General features: G+C 38.6%; 1 protein-coding gene across 9 annotated transcripts in view; it reads left to right on the forward strand.

The window, feature by feature from the left end:
• Positions 1–17027, forward strand: part of ATXN1 (ataxin 1) — a 635797-nt gene that overhangs the window by 324107 nt on the left and 294663 nt on the right. For 8 of the 9 annotated variants that reach the window (XM_066268323.1, XM_066268325.1, XM_066268324.1 and 5 more), the window contains one exon: positions 6224–6351. The exons of the other annotated variant lie outside the window; for it this stretch is intronic. The gene's annotated coding sequence lies outside the window, so the exon portion shown is untranslated. The remainder of the gene's footprint in view (positions 1–6223; positions 6352–17027) is intronic. 9 annotated transcript variants of the gene reach the window in all.

The raw sequence follows: 17027 nt of genomic DNA on the forward strand, positions 1-17027 counted from the left end.
CTTAAGCAGCTGAATCGAAAAATATGTGATGTGCTGGTGTTGAGGAGGTTGAGTCTTGGTCTGAATTTCCATTAAATGAGTGTGGGATTAATACCTAGCTGAATGTTTGTCATGAGAACACCAAGAGGCCCTGTGTAGCTGGTATTTTTCAGACTAATTCTCAGACAGAAAAATGTGCAGCATGTCTATTTTCTGAAATAGTTTCAACATCTTTTATGTAATGCTGATGCATCTGGAGGTGAAAATGCTAAGAGTTTCATTTCACTAAAAATTGAATTTTTATTTTATTTTAACCTTTAACTGTAGATTGTAATTAGTAGCATTTTCACCTTAATCTAAAGAGCATCAAAATATATGTATTCATTGACACATTCAACCAGTATTTACTGAGAAAATTTTATGGGCAAAGAACTGTGTAGGTTGTTATGAAAAATGCAGAGACTTGGTCAGTAACTCTGAGGAGCTCACAGTCTAGAGAGGGAAATGAATCATTACACAGCAGGACAAATACAATATATGTGGGAGCATGTCAGAGAGGAAATGACATCTGAGCTGAATCTTAAAGGAAGAGTAACATTTAAATGAATAGGAAGGACATGACAGATTGAGGGATCAGTGTAAATAAAGAGGAATATTGTCTTATATTTGTAAGATTTTACCAGATTTTATGACACAAACATAAGCATCATGATAATGAGGTTAATAGTAAATTCAGATAAAAAATTATCTAAATAAATTAAGAGTTTTTTGGGCTAATTTTGTCCTATCTTTCCATCTTAATTTTATTGCAGAGAACAATATATTTGCAATAAAGGGGGCAATGATTGAGACCAATGAATAGAATTATAATTCAGTTTAAAAGTAGTGTAATATTCTAGTGGTAAAACAATTAGAAGTTAAGAATTTAGCATTTTTATATTTTCCCTCTGTAAATCAATACTTCTTAGGAACTGGTTAAGCTCTGATTAGAAACATAACTTGCTTTGTGTTTTATCATTTGTTGGGCAGATAAAATATATTATGATCACTTTGTTAAAGATGGCACTGCCCACGTGGAGGCTCGTCGCCCAGGTGATGTTAATGTGTGTTGGGGGCAAGCTGTGGGCAGGCAGGATCCTTGTAGCCTGGGGCTTGGTTTTGGAATTAAGCCTTTCTCACCTTTTTTGATGTGGGTGGTATAATCTCATCATGCATCAGATAAGTGACTTGTATTAGAGACTTCCCTATTTTGTATATTGGATTAAAGGTTTTGATTTCTACACTGTAAAATGGGGGTAGAACGGGAGCTTGCTCTCATGGTTCCTGAGATTAGCATTAGAGGAGAGAGCAGATGAGAGGCCACGTGGAAGAGGCCAGGAGAAGTAGCCAAGATGGCGGAGTGTTGAATGAAAAGCCAGTTTGTGCAGAGTTTGTGCAGGGAGAAGGAAGGAGATGGGGAACAGAGGTGAATAAGGCTGGTGAGCTAGAAACCTTGGATTCTAGGAAACTCGGATAAGTCAGTAGCTTTGTGAGCACTGAATGTGAGTGGGTTTTGGAGCTCAGTGTGTGTTTTACTTGCCCGCCGTGTGCAAGCTAGGATTAAAGATGATGGCCCACCAGTTTTTGGCTCCGTTGTTTCTTTACCGACTGTCCGAATCCAATGCGAACCTGCATGGGCCAGGCAGCTATGATGGTAGCCCTGGCTACTGGCTTTACATCACTTATCAGAGAGATAAAGATGAATTGAAAATAGAAATCTCAAAATGCAGTGATGATAGTACCTTATATTTCAGTGGCACATGGTATATGAAATACTTTTGTAGTCATTATTTAAATTTAGCCTTGTAGGACCAAATTATAAATTTGCTTTGTAGAATAAGTTACTTCCAGTTCATTCTGCTCAACCATGCACTGAGAACATTTGTAAACATTTCACACTTACATTGTTTTTTCCAGAAAAATAATATGGTTGCAGAATGGTCTTGCCTCTTTTTTCCTCTTTGCATAAGTTTGTTTCATTAAATTTCAGCAAATCTAAATCAGAATAGCATTTAATAGACAACTTGTGAAATGTGTTTGCTATTCAAATATTTTATGGCATAGTAATTAGACAAATATAATAGTTATTTATAAAGTTATATTACTTTGTACAGTAATTTTAAGAAATGAATATATATATTTCTATCTTATTTTTGTTCTTTTTTAGCAAAAGAAATCATTTACACTAAGCATTTCTAATTATTTAAGCTAAATGTTTATAGCATTTGAGTGATAGATAGTATTTGGTGTTCCTATCATTTAGGTTTTTTTTCTTTTATTTTTTACAGAGACAGAGAGAGAGTCAGAGAGAGGGATAGGCAGGGACAGACAGACAAGAACGGAGAGATGAGAAGCATCAATCATTGGTTTTTTGTTGCGTGTTGCGACACCTTAGTTGTTCATTGATTGCTTTCTCGTATGTGCCTTGACCGTGGGACTTCAGCAGACCGAGTAACCCCTTACTTGAGCCAGTGACCTTGGGTCCAAGCTGGTGAGTTTTGCTCAAACCAGATGAGCCCGTGCTAAGCTGGACACCTTGAATTCTCGAACTGGGGTCCTCTGCATCCCAGTCTGATGCTCTATCCACTGTACCACCACTTGGTCAGGCACATTTAGGTTTTATAGATAATTTTTTAAACTGAAGTATATCTTCTCTGTTGATGCTTTTGTACCACTACACATATATTGAAGATAATGAAATAATAATTTGTCCTTCAGCTGCAGTGAATAAGACTCTCCTTCCTTGATTTGCTGAGTACCTCTTTAACCATTTCTATGGCTTTACCGAGATGCTAATGCTAGTTAATGTTTTAATAAGGAAAAATGCAGTCAAATAAAACTGTTAAATTTGAGGTATTATAAATTCAACATTGTTGTCCTAATAATAATGTTGACAGTAATAATGACTCTACAATTAATATTTATAGGTGCTTCCAGTGTGGTGGACTTGTGTTAAACATTTTACTTAATTTTTTTTTTGTATTTTTTCTGAAGTTGGAAATGGGGAGGCAGTCAGACAGACTCCCGCATGTGCCTGACTGGGATCCACCCGTCATGCCCACCAGGGGGCGATGCTCTGCCCATCTGGGGTGTTGCTCTGTTGCGACCAGAGGCATTCTAGCGCCTGAGGCAGAGGCCATGGAGCCATCCTCTGCGCCCGGACCAACTTTTTGCTCCAACGGAGCCTTGGCTGCGGGAGGGGAAGAGAGAGACAGAGAGGAAAGAGAGGGGGAGGGGTGGAGAAGCAGATGGGCGCTTCTCCTGTGTGCCCTGGCCAGGAATCAAACCTGGGACTCCTGCATGCCAGGCTGACGCTCTATCACTGAGCCAACTGGCCAGGGCCATTTTACTTAAATATTATTTAATTTTCCCAACTACTCTGTGAGGTAGGTGTTATCTCCATTTTACAGATGAATTTATAACCGTTATGCCTTATAATATTTAATAATACTTAAAATATACTATCTTGATAACATATTTTAAATATTCAACTATGGAGCTTTGCACATATGAAATATGTATGTATGATAGATACATATACATATTCTTTTTTGTTTATTCAACAAATATTTATTTATTGACTGTATTCTAAGCTATGATGCTAAATTCTGAGGATAGTATGATGAAGCATACTCCTGCTTTGCCTTTATGGGACTTATGATGCATTTGGAGAGATAAACTTGCTTTAAACAAGTACCAGAAAATGGTAGTTGCTTTTATAGGGATAAATACAGCGTGTTGCAGAAAAATGGGAAAAGAGGACCTTGGCTTCCCAGAAGGTATCAGAGAGGTGTTTGCAGAAAAGCAGCTCTCACTCTGAGACTTGCAGAGAGAGTCTGAGTTTGAAGAGATGGTGTGCAGAAGAAATGGAACAGACCAGGGTGTGGAGATGATTAGGAGCAAGACCAGGTTGGTTGGGAAGCTACAGTGATACAGAGGTGTGAGTGCCAGGCCAGCTGGAGGAGTGATATGGCTGGCCGGGGTCAGGTCACGGGGAGCCTTGCATGCTGTTGAAAGGAATGCAGCCCTTATACTCAGTGTTGAAAAGCCATCAGCAGATTAATTCAGCAAACACTAATTAAATTATAGTAGGGATTATTCTTCTGTCCTTTCTTCCCTCCCTCATTTATTCATTCAGCAGATTTTTATTGAGTGCCTTCAATGTGTAGAGCATCACGCTGAATTTGAGGATAGAGGGTAGACAAGAGCACACACATTCTTCCCTCCTAGGGCTTGCTAATTAGTAGAGGAGACAATAACAATCAATGAATCTAACTGGAAATATAAGCTCACAGTGGTGACCAATAAAACACAGAAAAAGATTCTTATGTACAGGTAGTAGGAGATAATGTCCTGGCCAAGGAGGGCAGGGAAGGCTCCCCTGAGGGGAACAGGACTGAGATTAGAGCTGAGGGAGAGAATGATACAGGGTCATTAGATGAAGAAGGTGGATGACTTGGGTTGAAGGCTTAGCAAAGAGGCCTGGGAGAACAAGGTGCTTTTAAGGATAAACGTAAGGCAGAAAAGCTGTAGTGCAGGCTGAGAAAGAACATGAGAGCTGCACTGTACTGGGTGGGGGACCTTGCTGAGAACCTAATCTCAGTAGAAAATGATGCTATCAAAGGCACAAAGGAATAATCAGAATAGCGCACATAAATACCTACATATGTATATACAGGTGTACAAAAGGGAAATCAGTATGTGATTCATAAATAACTTTGTTGGGCCTGACCAGGCAGTGGTATAATGGATAGAACATTGGACTAGGGCACGAAAGTCCCAGGTTCAAAACTCCGAGGTCGCCGGCTTGAGCACAGGCTCAACAACTTGAGCACGGGGTCACTGACTTGAGCGTGGGATCATAGACATGACTCCATGGTCGCTGGCTTGAGCCCGAAGATCGCTGACTTGAAGCCCAAGGTCGCCGGATTGAGCAAGGGGTCACTTGCTCTGCTGTAGAACCCCCCCCCCCACCGTCAAGGCACATATGAAAAAGCAATCAAGGAACAACTAATGCTTCTCATTTCTCTCCCTTCCTGTCTGTCTGTCCCTATCGGTCTTTCTTTCTGACTCTCTCTGTGTCTCTGTCAAAAAAAAACTTTGTTGGTTTTTTGATGTGCTCATACCTAATTTGTGTTGCAGTGATTCTAAGACCTATGGTATTTAGAATTTACCAAGTATTTTTTATACCATCGATAGACTATAATGTTCAGAAATTTTGCTCTTTATTTTTGTATCTTAAATAGGGATTCACATATGACTTTTGATTTTTTTTATCTGCCTCTTCCTAATAAAATTTAGCCATTTAGGTGGAACTTGGATTTTGTGTTGTTCCTTAGTGTATTGGTACCCGGATTTGGGATTATTTGGCATTTTTAATTTACTAAAGTAACTATAAACTCACTCTTATTTGTAATATGAACATGTTGATTTCAATTTGGTCTGGGAATTAAAATCAAAGGACAGTCAAATCCATAAAAAGCAATGCAAAGACTTAGGTGACATATCAATTCTGGGGAAAAATAAGATGATGTTGATTTGATATTTAACTTTTTTTATAATAAGAACAGGAGTGTTGATAGCAAGATCAATTTTGGAGAGAATTATGAGCATGGCCTCTGAACAATATTGGCTTAAATACTGGCTTTAATATCTACTAGCTGTCTGACTGTTTTTTGTCAATAGTAGACTGATGGAGTGGGGTAATGTGTGTAAAGTATTAGCACAGTGTCAAGTACAAAGTAAGTGTTCGATGAATGTTAGTGATGACCCTGAATGTCAACAATAACCACGCTTCACCTGAGTCATCAACAGAGAGGCACATACAGCTTTGAAAGTGAAAGCTAGACGGCTGTGGTAAATACATGTACTGAATTTGCTTAGCTGTGTGGCTAGAAGAAATCTCAGAGAGCATCAAATTTAGTAATGTTCTTGAAATTTCCTGGAGAAGAACTATTTTTTATTTCTCTGATGTTTTGGAATCATTAGGCAAGAAAGGAGAGGAAGGAACAGAATTATTTTGATGGTGATGTCCCTAAGTTCAGGAGGTGGGAGGGGAGACAAGTCCTGGCTAGAAGCTTCTCATCCCTGGGTGGGTGAGGGAGAGAGAGAATTATGCAATATTTCTTTTTTCTCTGACTTAAGTTAATGTGAACGAAGGCCACTGCCAGCGGACTCAGTGGGAATTTTGTTTTTGTACTTACAGGTCTAGGCATCTTACGGTGAGGTTTCTACTGCCACCCTTATTATTGAAGCGAAATCTGTGTGGAGAGATCTGCTGGCAACGAACTGACTGCTAATGTTTCTCCATTGTGATGAAAGCACATGGTACAGGTAAATATCTCTAAGATGTTTAGCCAAAAGTGACTCTCATTTAATTGTAAAGTCCCCAAGGTAGTGGTATAGTGATGAGGAATATATCTATTCTCCTACACACACACACCATAAACATACACCTATAGATTCACATATTCTCCATCCATTTATTCTTTATGTCTTTTTAAAAAAAATGGAACCCTTGCTTTCTTATGGGAAAGAAAATAATTTCTATTTTTGCTGAGATTCCTGATTAAGGTAAACGAGAAGCCATTGATAAGAAAGGGATGATTCTGATGACGGTGTTTATAAATTCAGCTGGAGAGACTCCCAACAGATGGTGGTAGGGAACAATATAATATGTACTGTTACCTTTCATCTAACGATTTTGTTCCATTTAATGTAATAGTGGACATCGTTTCATAGCAACAGATGTCTATCTGCTGCATTATTTTTACTGATTATATAGTATGCCATTGAATGCATATCCTAAAATACATTTAATGATCCCCTCTAGCTAGACATTTAATTTGCTTCTATTTTTTTTTTTTTTTTGCTTTTATGCTATCATGAATATTCTTATAGCTTTATATTAGTTACCATTATTTATGGCTTTGTTAGGATGCTTCCTTAGCAGTAAATTGCTGAATTTAGGGTTTTTAAGTTTTAAAGCTTTTGCTACTTGTTGCAAAATTACTTTCTAATAAAGTCATACCAGTTTATATTTCCAGAGGCAGTGTATGAGAGCAGCTACTTCATACAATTTTACCAGTGCTGAGAATTTTGAAAATGAAATAAGTTTCTTTGCCAATTGATTATAAGACTGGTGGTGTAGTGGATGGGCATTGGCTTGGGACACTGAAGGCCCCAGTTTGAGACCCCAAGGTTGCTGGCTACAGCACAGGCTCATCTGGCTTGAGTGTGGGTTTGCCAGCTTGAGTGTGAGATTGCCAGCTTGAGAACTGAGCACAGGATCACTGAATTGATTGCTAGGGTCACAGGCTTGAACCCAAAGGTCGCTGGCTTGAAGCCCAAATTTGCTGGCTTGAGCCTAAGGTCATGGGCTTGAGCAAAGGTTCACTGACTTGGCTTGAGCCTCCTGGTCAAGGTACATCTGAAAGAAATTAATAAACAACTTGGCCCTGACCAGTTGGCTCAGTAGTATACCATCGGCCCGGCGTGTGGATGTCCCAGATTTAATTCCAAGTCAGAGCACAAAGGAAAAGTAACCATGTGCTTATCTACCCCTCTCCCTTCCCTTGCTCTCTCTAGCTCTCTCTTCCCCTCATGCAGCCATGGCTTGGTTGGAGCAAATTGACCCTTGACACTGAGGATGGCTCCATGGTCTCCATCTCAGGCACTAACATAGTTCGGTTGCTGAGCAACAGAGGAACGGCCCCAGATGGGCAGAGCATTGCCCCATAAGGGGCTTGCTGGGTGGATCTAAGTCGGGGCACATACGGGAGTCTCTCTGCCTACCCACTTTTCACTTAAGAAAAAAAACACTGAAGTGAAGCAACTAGGAGTAGATGCTTCTCTCTCATCTCTTCCCCCCCCCCCCCGCCTTCTTCCTATCTCTCTCTCCAAAAAAAGGACTTTCATATTGGTCATTTTTTGGAGGGGCTGGGAGGGGATGACAATTATTTCTAAATCATACTGTTTTTAAGAATCTTCTTGCTGTTGCTAGTTGCATGTATAAAACTTATCCATTTTTGACATTGGAGAAAATACTAAATCAAGAAGGCATGGAAGAGCCCTAGGGAATTTTAAGTTAAGTTTTTCCTCCTTTATCCCCTTAATGACCAAGTATTTTTAGACAACCATGAGATCACTGGGCACCAATCGCTTTTCCCTAGAAAGCATAGTTTTTCTTCCCTGAATAAGAATAAAAAGGTATTTAATAAACAAATCTCATTAAACATGGATCTGAAGTTGTACTACACATTAGTTAAAATACATGTATATGGGTATGTATATACATACATTCATGTGTTTATATATCGCTATACATACATACAGGGTGAGGCAAAAGTAGGTTTACAGTTCGTATAGAAAACAATGCAACAATTAATAAATAACAATAAAGAATAAACCGTGGGTGACGTCACAGAAATGGCGCCGTGAGAAGCGCGTCCGACAGCTCTCCCCTAAATCACAACAAATTTATCAACTAGAAACAGAAAAATTTATCCTCGGAGCATTCCGGAGTTCCACAAAAACTGAAAGCAAAAGGACTGTTATCACTTGAATCTGAGAGACGAGGGTGTGGAGGAAGCTACCGCAGCGATGCTCATTCAAGCCGCGAGGGAGTGCGCCTGCGGTGAGTCAGCCCATATACTTGGGAACCGCGAGCCGAGCCGCCGCGAGCCGCCGCCACGAGCAGCCGCCGCGAACCGCCACCGCAAGCAGCCGCGCGCGCATTCCACGCGCCCAGGGTGCCCTGCTGGCCTGCACACCCAGGGGGCTCCATTATCCTGCGCCTGGTGCGGTCCAGCCGCCAGCGGCGGGGCGAGCGGGAGAGGCTTGGGAGATTCCGTGGGCGGGGCACCTCACCCAGCCATTCAAGCTAACAATCAAGCGTTGGGGGAGGGGCACGCGCAGGTAGCCTAAAATACCTTCGGAAACACAGCTGCGACCCAATCACTGAAATTAGCTTAACCCATGAAATCTGCGCACCCTCGGTTCTAATTGATAAGATCTCTCTCAGTTCAGCGATCCAAGACAAGAGGCGTGATATTTTTTAGTGCCTCTCGCTAAAGGGGCGGGGGCAACTTCTGATTGATAGAGCCTCCATATTCAGGGATAAACGCTAACAAGAAGGACTTGGCAGATAATAAGGTCTATACTACACTAGTCGTAAGCAGAGACTAGTGCCTCTTCTTCCCTGCAAAAACAGGCTACAAAGTGTGGAAAGCCTGGGTTGAGAGGTCCAACTAAATGATAGGCGCTGAACAATCACCTTGACAACAATTGACTCCCACCCCCGCCTGATTACACTGGAGGCCCTGACTCTCAGAGCCTTTCCCAAAGCCTTGCACTGAGTGGGGATAGAGTGGGGATTTCCCAGCTCTTTGAGCCTCTTACTCCCCAGGCAGAAGCAGTTGCAGCCTTATAGCTGGATCACCAGGCTGCTAATTCAGAAAGGGGGGACTAGGAGAGAGAATCCAGGAAAGCAAACTCTCTCATCGTTGGACCCTGCAAACGCCAACAAGCCTTTACTTCCAGCAAGACTAAAGCCAATTATATGACATTGCCATAGAATCCCATCAACTGCAAATCCCTACCTAAGAGTGACACAGGGGCAGAGCCTGGGGTACAGAGTCACCGACTAGGAAGAGGGAGAGAAAAGAAAAAGGAAGAAGTTAACCTCTCAAAATCAAGAAAAACCCACAGACTTTACAACTTGATCCACTAATTTTTTTTGTTGTTGTTGTTGTTTGTTTCTTCTTTTTGCCTTTATTTCCTCCACCTCGGTCCTTCTATTCTCTGCCCATCTTATGCTTCCCCTTTCTTGAACTACACTACCCATGAGTGTTGCATTTTATTTTTCTTCTTCATCCTCACCCTCCTTTAAGGTTATACTCCAAAACACTTAACTCTCACTCTCTCCTCTTTTGTTTTTTTTTGTTGTTTTTTTTTTGTCTTGCTTTATTTTGTTTTTTTCTCCTCCTATTTTATTTCTTCCTTCGTTTTTCTCTTTTTCTTATTTTTTCCTTTCTATTCGTTTTTTCTTTTCTCATTTTACTTTCCTCCCATATAATCCTCAATCACGAACAAATTAGTTAATTTGGGACTCAAGGCTTTTTTTTGGCTTTATTTCTCTTTTTTGCTTTTGTTTTTATTTTTTTTCTCTTATTTGTTTATTTTTGTGGCATTTTGGGTCCTCCCAACCCAAGGTCTCCATTGTATTTAGTCTTCGCTCCACTTAATACAACAGAATTTTACTTATTATTTTTATTTTTTCTTCTTTATTATTCTTTTTTGGTCCTTTTTTCTGATTCCCTCTTATCCCTCTCATTATATCTCTTAGTTGACCATCACTTACAAGCAAATCATCTTATACTTGTCTAAGATTTTCTTCCTTTTTTTTTTTTTTTTTGCATTTAGTAGGTCCCTACTCCCTTTTTTTTTCCCCTTGAACTCTTCACCCCAAATTAGGCCCTCCATTATAGGCACGATATTTCCCTGAGGAGGGGAGAGGAGGGAAAGAGAAGAGAGAAAAAAAGGGGAAAATAATAAATTATTACTGTTTTTTTTTGTGGGGTGTTTTACCCTTTTTTTTTTTTTTCTTTTTACTCTTTATTAATTCTAATTAGTGCTATCAATAAGACCACCCTCAGATGCCGATAAGAAAGAGGAAATCGAATATTATGGATACAAAAGAAAGAGAGGTAACACAAATAGATGTGGAAAAATCTATGGAGAAAAGACTTAACATATTGGAAGCCTTGGAGCTAAATGACAGAGAATTTAAAATAGAAATCTTAAAAATACTCAGAGATATACAAGAAAACACAGAAAGGCAATATAGGGAGATCAGAAAACAACTCAATGAACACAAAGAATATATTACCAAGGAAATTGAAACTATAAAAACAAATCAAACAGAAATGAAAAACTCAATTCACGAGCTGAAAAACGAGGTAACAAGCTTAGCTAACAGAACAGCCCAGATTGAAGATAGGATTAGTGAAATAGAAGACAAACAACTTGAGGCACAACAGAGAGAAGAAGAAAGAGACTCAAAAATAATAAAAAATGAGAAAGCCCTACAGGAATTGTCTGACTCCATCAGAAAGAATAACATAAGAATAATAGGTATATCAGAGGGAGAAGAGAAAGAAAATGGAATGGAGAATATACTCAAACAAATAATAGACGAGAACTTCCCAAGCCTGTGCAAGGAACTAAAGCCTCAAACACAAGAAGCAAACAGAACACCAAGTTTTCTTAACCCCAACAAACCCACTCCAAGGCACATCATAATAAAGATGACACAAACCAATGACAAAGAAAAAATTCTCAAGGCAGCCAGGGAAAAGAAGAGTACAACATATAAAGGAAGGCCTATTAGATTATCATCAGATTTCTCAGCAGAAACTCTATAAGCTAGAAGAGAGTGGACCCCAATATTTAAAGCCCTGAAAGAGAGGAACTTTCAGCCAAGAATACTATACCCATCAAAGCTATCCTTCAAGTATGAAGGAGATATAAAAACATTCACAAATACAGAAAAGATGAGAGAATTTATCAACAGAAAGCCCCCACTCCAGGAAATACTAAGGGGGGTTTTCCAACCAGATTCAAAGAACAAAAGAAAACAACACCACAAGTAACAGCTCCACCAAGAACACAATAAAACCAAACTTAAACTGTGACAACAAAGGAAAAAAAGGGGGGAGAGGATGGAGATTAACAGTAGCAAAGGATGATGAAGTGCAGAAATACTTATAAGATAGGGTACTACAATGAATATGGTAGGTACCCTTTTCATTACTTAATGGTAACCACCCTTAAAAAAAACACCACAAAAACACTTGACTTAAAAAAGGTAGCAACAGAGGAAAGAAGTATGGAACACAAACAAACAAAAACAAATGATAGAAAAACAAAAGAGAAGAATCAAACTAGATACAAAACTAACAGAAAGCAATTTATAAAATGGCAGTAGGGAACTCACAAGTGTCAATAATTACACTAAATGTAAATGGATTAAACTTACCAATAAAAAGACACAGAGTAGCAGAATGGATTAAAAAAGAAAATCCAACTATATGCTGCCTACAAGAAACACATCTAAGCAACAAGGATAAAAACAAATTCAAAGTGAAAGGCTGGAAAACAATATTCCAAGCAAACAACACCCCAAAAAAAGCAGGTGTAGCAATACTCATACCTAATAATGCTGACTACAAGACAGAAAAAGTACTCAGAGACAAAAATGGTCATTTCATAATGATTAAGGGAGGGGAAGTTGAATCAAGAAGACATAACAATCCTTAATATATATGCACCAAACCAAGGAGCACCAAAATATATAAGACAGCTACTTATTGACCTTAAAACAAAACTAACAAAAATACAATCATACTTGGAGACCTCAATACACCGCTGACGGCTCTAGATCGGTCATCCAAACAGAGAATCAATAAAGATATAGTGGCCTTAAACGAAATACTAGAACACCTGGATATGATAGACATCTACGGGACACTTCATCCCAAAGCGACAGAGTATACATTTTTCTCTAGTGTACATGGAACATTCTCAAGAATTGACCATATGTTGGGCCACAAAGACAATGTCAGCAAATTTAGAAAAATTGAAATTGTACCAAGCATATTTTCTGATCATAAAGCCTTGAAACTAAAATTCAACTGCAAAAAAGAGGGGGAAAAACCCACAAAAATGTGGAAACTAAACAACATACTTCTAAAAAGTGAATGGGTCAAAGAAGAAATAAACGCAGAAATCAAAAGATATATACAGACAAATGAAAATGAAAATACGACATAGCAGAATCTCTGGGATGCAGCAAAAGCAGTAATAAGAGGAAAGTTCATATCACTTCAGGCCTATATGAACAAACAAGAGAGAGCCGAAGTAAACCACTTAACTTCACACCTTAAGGAACTAGAAAAAGAAGAACAAAGACAACCCAAAACCAGCCGAAGAAAGGAGATAATAAAAATCAGAGCAGAAATAAATGAAATAGAGAACAGAAAAACTATAGAAAAAATCAATAAAACAAGGAGCTGGTTCTTTGAAAAGATCAACAAAATTGACAAACCCTTGGCAAGACTCACCAAGGAAAAAAGACACAGGACTCAAATAAATAAAATCCAAAATGAAAGAGGAGAGATCACCACAGACATCATAGAAATACAAAGAATTATTGTAGAATAGTATGAAAAATTATATGCCACCAAATACAACAATCTAGAAGAAATGGATAAATTCCTAGAACAATACAACCTTCCTAGACTGAGTCATGAAGAAGCAGAAAGCCTAAACAGACCAATCAGCAGGGAGGAAATAGAAAAAACTATTAAAAATCTCCCCAAAAATAAAAGTCCAGGCCCAGATGGTTATACTAGTGAATTCTATCAAACATTCAAAGAAGATTTGGTTCCTATTCTACTCAAAGTCTTCCAAAAAATTGAAGAAGAAGCAATACTTCCAAACACATTTTATGAGGCCAACATAACCCTCATACCAAAACCTGGCAAGGATGGCACAAAGAAAGAAAACTACAGACCAGTATCTCTAATGAATACAGATGCTAAAATACTAAACAAAATACTGGCAAACCGAATACAACAACATATTAAAAAAATAATACATCATGATCAAGTGGGATTCATCCCAGAATCTCAAGGATGGTTCAACATACGCAAAACGGTTAACGTAATACACCATATCAACAAAACAAAGAACAAAAACCACATAATCTTATCAATAGATGCAGAAAAGGCTTTTGATAAAATACAACACAATTTTATGTTTAAGACTCGACAAAATGGGTATAGAAGGAAAATATCTCAACATGATAAAGGCCATATATGATAAACCATCAGCCAACATCATATTAAACGGCATAAAACTGAGGACTTTCTACCTTAAATCAGGAACAAGACAGGGTTGTCCACTCTCTCCATTCTTATTCAACGTGGTGCTAGAAGTTCTGGCCAGAGCAATCAGACAAGACAAAGAAATAAAAGGCATCCATATCGGAAAAGAAGAAGTAAAGCTATCACTTTTTGCTGATGATATGATCCTATACATCTAAAACCCGAAGGACTCCACAAAAAGATTATTAGAAACAATAAACCAATACAGTAAGGTCGCAGGATACAAAATTAACATACAAAAGTCCATAGCCTTTCTATATGCCAACAATGAAATATTAGAAAACGAACTCAAAAAAATAATCCCCTTCACGATTGCAACAAAAAAAATAAAATACCTAGGAATAAACATAACAAAGAACGTAAAGGACCTATATAATGAAAATTACAAAGCACTGTTAAGGGAAATCGAAAAAGATACAATGAGATGGAAAAATATTCCTTGTTCTTGGATAGGAAGAATAAATATAATCAAAATGGCCATATTACCCAAAGCAATATACAAATTTAATGCAATTCCCATCAAAATCCCTATGAGATTTTTTAAAGAAATGGAACAAAAAATCATCAGATTTATATGGAACTATAAAAAACCCCGAATAGCCAAAACAATCCTAAGGAAAAAGAATGAAGCTGGGGGCATTAAAATACCTGACTTTAAACTATATTATAGGGCCACGATAATCAAAACAGCATGGTATTGGCAAAAAAATAGACACTCAGACCAATGGAACAGAATAGAAAGCCCAGAAATAAAACCACATATATATGGTCAAATAATCTTTGATAAAGGGGCCAACAACACACAATGGAGAAAAGAAAGCCTCTTCAACAAATGGTGTTGGGAAAACTGGAAAGCCACATGCAAAAGAATGAAACTCGACTACAGCCTGTCCCCGTGTACTAAAATTAATTCAAAATGGATCAAAGACCTAAATATAAGACCTGAAACAATAAAGTACATAGAAGAAGACATAGGTACTAAAATCATGGACCTGGGTTTTAAAGAACATTTTATGAACTTGACTCCAATGGCAGGAGAAGTGACGGCAAAGATAAATGAATGGGACTACATCAGAATTAAAAGTTTTTGCTCAGCAAGAGAAACTGATATCAAAATAAACAGACAGCCAACTATATGGGAACTGATATTTTCAAACGACAGCTCAGATAAGGGCCTAATATCCAAAATTTACAAAGAACTCATAAAACTCAACAACAAACAAACAAGCAATCCAATAAAAAAATGGGAAGAGGACATGAACAGACACTTCTCCCAGGAAGAGATACAAATGGCCAACAGATATATGAAAAGATGCTCAGCTTCATTAGTTATTAGAGAAATGCAAATCAAAACTACAATGAGATACCACCTCACTCCTGTTAGATTAGCTATTATCAACAAGACAGGTAATAGCAAATGTTGGAGAGGCTGTGGAGAAAAAGGAACCCTCATTCACTGTTGGTGGGACTGTAAAGTAGTACAACCATTATGGAGGAAAGTATGGTGGTTCCTCAAAAAACTGCAAATAGAACTACCTTATGACCCAGCAATCCCTCTACTGGGTATATACCCCAAAACCTCAGAAACATTGATACGTGAAGACACATGTAGCCCCATGTTCATTGCAGCACTGTTCACAGTGACCAAGACATGGAAACAACCAAAAAGCCCTTCAATAGAAGACTGGATAAAGAAGATGTGGCACATATACATTATGGAATACTACTCAGCCATAAGAAATGATGACATCAGATCATTTACAGCAAAATGGTGGGATCTTGATAACATTATAAGGAGTGAAATAAGTAAATCAGAAAAAAACAAGAACTACATGATTCCATACATTGGTGGAACATAAAAATGAGACTAAGAGACATGGACAAGAGTGTGGTGGTTACCAAGGGTGGGGGGGGGGAGGGAGGACATGGGAGGGAGGGAGGGAGAGAGTTAGGGGGAGGGGGAGGGGCACAGAGAACTAGATAGAGGGTGACGGAGGACAATCTGACTTTGGGCGAGGGGTTTGCAACATAATTTGGTGACAAAATAACCTAGACATGTTTTCTTTGAATATATGTACCCTGATTTATTAATGTCATCCCATTACCATTAATAAAAATTTATTAAAAAAAAAAAAAAAAAAAAGATAACACCCACCCCAAATGGTATCAGAGAAGAAAAAAATAAATTCAATTTCTAGTCACAAAAAAAAAAAAGAATAAACCGTGTTTTGTGTACTCACAACTGTAACTCTGTTTTTGCTTCACCCTGTATGTGTGTGTACACAGACACACACGTGCACGTATCTGTCCGACATTGGGAATATAGATATAAAGTGGCAGCGGCAGCATCATATTCATCAGAGGCTGTAGACAGCAGTAGTAAAATGGCAGGCTCCAGACTGCCGTGGTTCAAATTCCAGCTCTGCTATTTGTTTGAGCTGTGATGTCAGGCAAGTTAACTTTCCATCTTGATGTCTAAGTCCATAAAATTTAGATAATAATAGTACCCATTTCAAAGGGTGTTATTGCAAGCAAATATGTGTGAAATCTTGAAACACTATAAATCCTATTTTTAAAGAGTATCTAATGATTGGAGAAAATGGCATGGTAGAAGCAAAAACAAACAAACAAACAAATAAATGTGGAGTATGACCCTGACTATAGTATAATCGCAATCAAAAAAACCTTTTTCTCTCTTCTTTCTTGTTTTCATCCTCCTCTGGTATCCAAAAAAATTTAGTACCTTTTTGAATAACTTTAATTTCAACTAATGGAGTAATCTTAGTCCTGGAAAAACTGCCTGACTGAAGTCTGCAAGTCAGAGACCCATTTATCAGAGGTGTCTTGTCATCTGGCCACTGGGACCCTTGGAGCATCCCTCATGTGGGAGTAGAGCCTCATTTCAACCTGCTGCCTTTCTCCTGAGCTCAGCCAGTGCTGGGGTCAGGCCAGCCTCCTGGCCTCTGAGCTGCACATGGAACTGGCCAGCTCTATATGGAAGCTGCCCTCCCAAGCTCATTTCTCTTCCTCTCTAGAAAATTTGCTTCTTTTCACTAAACTAAG

The sequence above is a fragment of the Saccopteryx bilineata genome, chromosome 3 (assembly GCF_036850765.1).
Source record: "Saccopteryx bilineata isolate mSacBil1 chromosome 3, mSacBil1_pri_phased_curated, whole genome shotgun sequence".
In the NCBI taxonomy this organism is placed as follows: Eukaryota; Metazoa; Chordata; class Mammalia; order Chiroptera; family Emballonuridae; genus Saccopteryx; species Saccopteryx bilineata.